At 39.3% G+C, this 5,633-nt stretch overlaps 1 long non-coding RNA gene across 1 annotated transcript; it reads right to left on the bottom strand.

Annotated features, from left to right (window-relative positions):
* Positions 1-811: 811 nt before the first annotated feature.
* On the bottom strand, positions 812-4,509 carry LOC131139558 (uncharacterized). Its single transcript, XR_009132259.1, has 4 exons — positions 4,389-4,509; positions 2,559-2,617; positions 1,339-2,459; positions 812-956 (listed from the first exon to the last, which is right to left on the bottom strand). It is a non-coding gene; the product is annotated as an uncharacterized LOC131139558 (long non-coding RNA).
* Between the last annotated feature and the right edge of the window lie 1,124 nt (positions 4,510-5,633).

Here is a 5,633-nt window from a genome sequence, read left to right as displayed (position 1 = left end):
CGGTGCGAGTGGAGCTCCAGACAGAGTACTCAATACTGTCAAAAGTGAAACATCAGCGTACCTTGTAAGGCCTCGGGGGACCCCGCACTGGTGCTTTTTCTTTGGCTTTCACAGGATGCGACCATAGAAGGACACCTGATGGCAAAGTAGGAAAAAATTGTATTATTTTTCCACTTGACTGATACAATTCTGAAAATCTCACACGGTAGTTTGTACTGATAAAGAAATAAATAAATACTACGGGTCATTACAAGTGGAAAAAAATTCTACTTCCTGTCCCATAATTGAGAACCATTGCATTATGGCATGTCCAGAAGGCATAAGTAGCAGAGATAGCAGAAGAGGTAGCAGAAATGAGGATACTGAGGTTCTCATTGGGAGTGACCAGGATGGATAGGATCATTAACAAGTACATCAGATGGACATGACATGTTAGAGGCCTTGGAGATAAAATTACAATGATTTGTTAACAGTACTTTAATGAAGATGTAAAAAATATGTTTTATGCTTATATAATTACTTATTAAAGACACACTTCCAGTTTATGCAAATTCAAATTTTTCGCTTTAATTCCTGAAAATTATCCATTATTTAAAAAAAATCCATGGAGCTTTTCTAACTTTAAAAATTTCCAAAATTTCCAAACCATATCAGGGTGATGTTCACATATCCAAATTATAATTCATCAAGTTCAAAATGCAACATATTGTGCATTCATCAATTGTATCCTAGCATCGCCTAGCATTGGTTGTAGCTTAGCGGTTGTGGGAATGCCACTCTTGTCTGTGAGTGAGTCTGTGAGAAGGTGCGTACCAGAGGTAGCAGAGATGAGGATGCTGATCATTGGGAGTGACCAGGATGGATAGGATCATTAACAAGTACATCAGATGGACATGACATGTTAGAGGCCTTGGAGATAAAGTCAGAGAGGCCAGACCGAGATGGTTGGGACATGTCTGGAGGAGAGATAGTGAATATATTAGTAGAAGGATGCTGCGTTGAAAAGAAAGTTAAACACAGCATTCATGAGCATTGCCAAATGACATAATAATAAAATTATTTACACAATTAAAAAATAATAATAATTACAATGATTTGTTAACAGTACTTTAATGAAGATATGTTTTATTCTTATTTAATTACTTATTAAAGACACACTTCCAGTTTATGCAAATTAATTTTTTTTGCTTTAATTCTTGTAAATTATCCATTATTTAAAAAAAATCAATGGAGCTTTTCTAACTTTAAAATTTTCCCAAATTTCCAAACCATAGCAGGGTGATGTTCACATATCCAAATTATAATTCATCACTCTTGAGTCTGTGAGAAGGTGCGTACCAGACAGAGGTAGCAGAGATGAGGATGCTGAGGTTCTCATTGGGAGTGACCAGGATGGATAGGATCATTAACATCAGATGGACATGACATGTTAGAGGCCTTGGAGATAAAGTCAGTAGCAGTAGCAGTAGCAGGGTGATGTTCACATATCCAAATTATAATTCATCAGGTTCAAAATGCAACATATTGTGCATTCATCAATTGTATCCTAGCATCGGTTGTAGCTTAGCGGTTGTGGGAATGCCACTCTTGAGTCTGTGAGAAGGTGCGTACCGTCGGTCAGACACTATAGCGTCTGATTCGGGGGTCTTATTGAGCAAAAATCTCTGTCAGAGCGACGCGAGCTCGTTTATCCCGCTCCCCTCTGATCACACTGACATCCCACAGGTGCTCATTACCAAATTCACAGCACAAAAAAAAGACTTGTGAAAGGAGAGACTTTTGACATTTGGATGGCTTGCAGGAATAATTGGGACGTGACTGAAGGGGAGGTGCATGAGTTGAGACGATAACTCTCTCACAAAAAGACACATCAACTAAGGAAAACGTCCGGTAGGTCATCTGTAGGGTGAGTATTTAAAAAAAAAAAGGAGTAGACAATTATGTGGAAAGTGGCTTACAATGTGGATAAAAGGCACTGAGGCTAAGCCAGCAGCTTCTTGACCACATGGAGGCCCCATTTGATGTATTGTCACCAGATTTACAGGTCTTTTATCGGCCAACCCATCTGGACGTGGGACGCCTGCTACAAAGGTACCACAAATGTTGCACGAAGAAGCAATTTGTGGGAATCAACGTTGCTAAATATCAGCAAAAATGCCTTTATTTCACTATTTCGTACTGGATGCTAAAGCTGTGGCCAATATCATAGTTCATCCGCTAGAAAAAAAAAACACAAAGAGAAGAGCGCAATCGTCGTTTCAACATGTATCGCAAGGGGACGGAAAATGAGATTTAACCGACTTTTATAACAGTTGTCAAGTCATTTCCTGCAGTGGTGGTTTTTATGCGTTTGCAATAACCTCCATGAATGATGTAAAGACATATTAGGATACTTCCTCCTCCCCTCTTTTATGATTCACTGGGTTGTTTCTAACTCCATGCTGTCTGCTTTGATTCTACTGCAAATAAATAAAGGACAGAAGTCAGTAAAATGCGCAATTAAATTTGATCTTTCAGTTGTATTACCGGCACCAGATAATTCATTGATTTGTACATACCTGTTGAGCAGGGGTCGGCAACCTTTACCGTCAAAAAAGCCATTTTATCCCCTTGCTCACTGAAAAATAATTTAAAAACAATATCTTATAAATTTCCAAAAGCTGAAATCATTCTTAATTTGAACAAGATTTAACAGCAGAATACAACAAATAGAAGCGCGGTGTGCATGTGTAATGGAAGCCAACTCAGCACTTGCATGCTATGGAAAGCAGGAAGTGAACAAATGTTATAGTTACTGATTGTACTCTCACAGAAAGTCTGATTTTTTTTTTCAAAGATGCGTATTTTCCCCATTCAGGTGTTAAAAAAATACTTGAGCACTGTGAAGGGCGCCACAACAAAGAGGCTGAAGAGCCACATGCGGCTCTGGAGCCGTGGGTTGCTGACCCTTACTGTAGAGTGTATTAAGGGATATCGGAAATATCGATAAATATAGATAAATACAGTTCTCACTCTGTTCTAGTTTTTGGGGTGTAATTGATAGATTTATTATATACCCCATATAAAATAATCTGTTCCTGGGTCAATAATAAGTAAAAAGAAGTTATCTGCTGTAAAATGTTAAAACTAAAACAGTCAAGCTGTAAAAAAAAACCTGCTGCAAAAAGTCTGTACAATTAGCATGCAATAACCATGCAATAAACCGTGCAATAATTTCTCATTTCTATTTGGATTGCCCTGTTTTTGCTGCTGCATATCTTGTCTTATCTTAAGTGGTGAAGACCACCATGCTTTGAATGTGAGACCGCTTATTTCACTTTTTTTTTTGTTTTTACAAAAAAACCCATAAAAGCCAAATAAAAAGTGCAACCATGCTAACAAAATTTGTCGAAACTGTTTTACAAAATTGTTTTTCTTGATAAATACAGTACATAACGATGAGCAACATTGGTTGATTCGTTGCGTTGATTCGTTGAGCAACATTAGCCACGTTTACATTAAGAGTTTTTCCTCTTTTTGAATGGAATCTTTCCGAATGATTTTTCCGAAAACATGGTATACATGGAAAGGAATAGTCCAATCTCTTGTCTATAATCAACCAGAATATTCAATGGTGCATGCGCAGTAAAATGTAAACATCAACATCACATGATACCGACTTCCACAAGTTTTTCTTTCACTTGTTGGAATAACTCCGTTTTGCCAGTTTTTCGTTCAACCAGTCTTGAAATTTAGTTTGGATCAAAAACTTTCCGAAGCAGTCCAGTGCCAATTGCTCGCCTCCATTTTTAAACAAATGACAACTTTCCGTTTGAGCGGGTACAAGATACCTCAATCGGATTGGGGAAAGGAATATTCCATTCCTGGGAATCCAATTATATATTCATGCGGATTGGCACTTTTCTTTCGAAATTAGGTGTATACAAAGGTTCAATTTTTTCCGTTTGAACAAATAAACCAAATGCAATTGGAATATTTGGGTCCATGTATATGTGGCTAATGCTGCCAACAAGCAAAACGTCGTTGCGGAGGCGCGGGTCGGACATAGCAACCAATTAACCGAAAGTCATTGACGATTTATACAGTGATTACAAAACTTTCAGGTCACATATTCCATGTATGCTAGCAAGTCTTACAAAACGTTATGACCACAATCCCTTTAAATATTAAATAACCACTTATTTGAGTTTCATATTTCCGCCCATATCCTCTGGTCCTTTTGGGTTGATTTGGTTGAATTTGCTAGAAGGAGTTAAAGTACCACCTTTGATATTGACCCTCTTTCAACCAAAATGGCCGACTTTCGTACACAACATTGGGGACTAAAAAGAAGTAGTCTGTAAAATTTGAGCAAGATTGGTTGAAAACATGGCGGCAATGAAGAAAACCTCATGGGATGTCCTCATTTTCGGATCAGGAACCTGGAACTCTTCAGTCCGTCAGGACCTCACACCATTACGCCCCATCAAAGGTCAACTATGTCAAGAACGTTTTCCTTGGAGGTCGAAGGTGCATCCTGTGTGTCAGAGTTCACCAAATTTAGACTCTCAAATAATATTTTATGATGTATTCCCGTTACAAGGATATGTTTTTTTTTTGGCTTTCCTGAAACCGGTCCAACCAATCCTTCCAATGCTAACACAAAACCAGACTGTTTACCACAGGTGACAGTCCACAGACGGGGGTTAAGTGCTGTCTCGCTGGACAAGAGCCCGACAAACAAGATTTAATGCCGCTGACCCGGCCTGCCCAGAGCTTTGGAGGCTCCGAACACTCGTGCCTCGTAAAAAAAGAGGAAGACGAGATGGGACCGGGGTCGAGTTGACTGAGGAGTCCAACAGAACCAAGAGTGTGTGATGATGTCATCGACTTTACTGGCCCGATGATGAATCCTTTTGTACACGTGAAGGCTAATTGCATGTAAACTGAAGGAACTTTAGGAATGTAGCGCTCACTTATCCTTTTGTGCGCACTTGCTACTTCCCGGGCCTTCACTTTAATCCGCTCTGATTCGGCTGACCGACATTTAATTCCCCTTAAAGAAAATGTGTATTTCTTTGCAAATGTCTTGAAGCAGATGGAATTTAATCTGACTCAGGCTCGTGTGCTTTGATTGGAACCCAGATTAGGATTGCGGCCGAGCATTTTCAATAATTATTCTCTGCTTGAATTAAACGTATCCTCTTAACACGGGAAAACATACGCTCGTGGAGGAACATCTGCACCATCGCTGTTGTTAATCTCAAAATATTTATTAAGCATGAAAAAACATGTCGCTGCTTGTATGGACAACATCGCACAAAATCGAACACACAACTCACGTTTAGCTAGCATTTTTATTATTGTATACTGTATCTTCTCAAGGGATAATACTACTTGAAAGTAGTCAGTGGACAGTTTGTATAGAAAAAGAGGGGGCCTAGAACTCTGCCGTTCTTCAAACTGCCACAGTACATGTTGGAATTTGTTATAATTGAAATATAATAGATTGACTCCAACACTCACACAGCACAATTAGAGTTGCGCAACACTTAGATGGAAAAGAGGGGTGATGCCCGAGGGTGGAATTGAACTCAGGTCTCTTCGCTGCATGGCCTACGCGGTAACCACTCCTCCGCCGCACAGCCTTGTTC

The sequence above is a fragment of the Doryrhamphus excisus genome, chromosome 12, assembly GCF_030265055.1.
Source record: "Doryrhamphus excisus isolate RoL2022-K1 chromosome 12, RoL_Dexc_1.0, whole genome shotgun sequence".
NCBI classification, from domain to species: domain Eukaryota; kingdom Metazoa; phylum Chordata; class Actinopteri; order Syngnathiformes; family Syngnathidae; genus Doryrhamphus; species Doryrhamphus excisus.
This window is presented reverse-complemented; position numbering and strand designations above follow the sequence as displayed.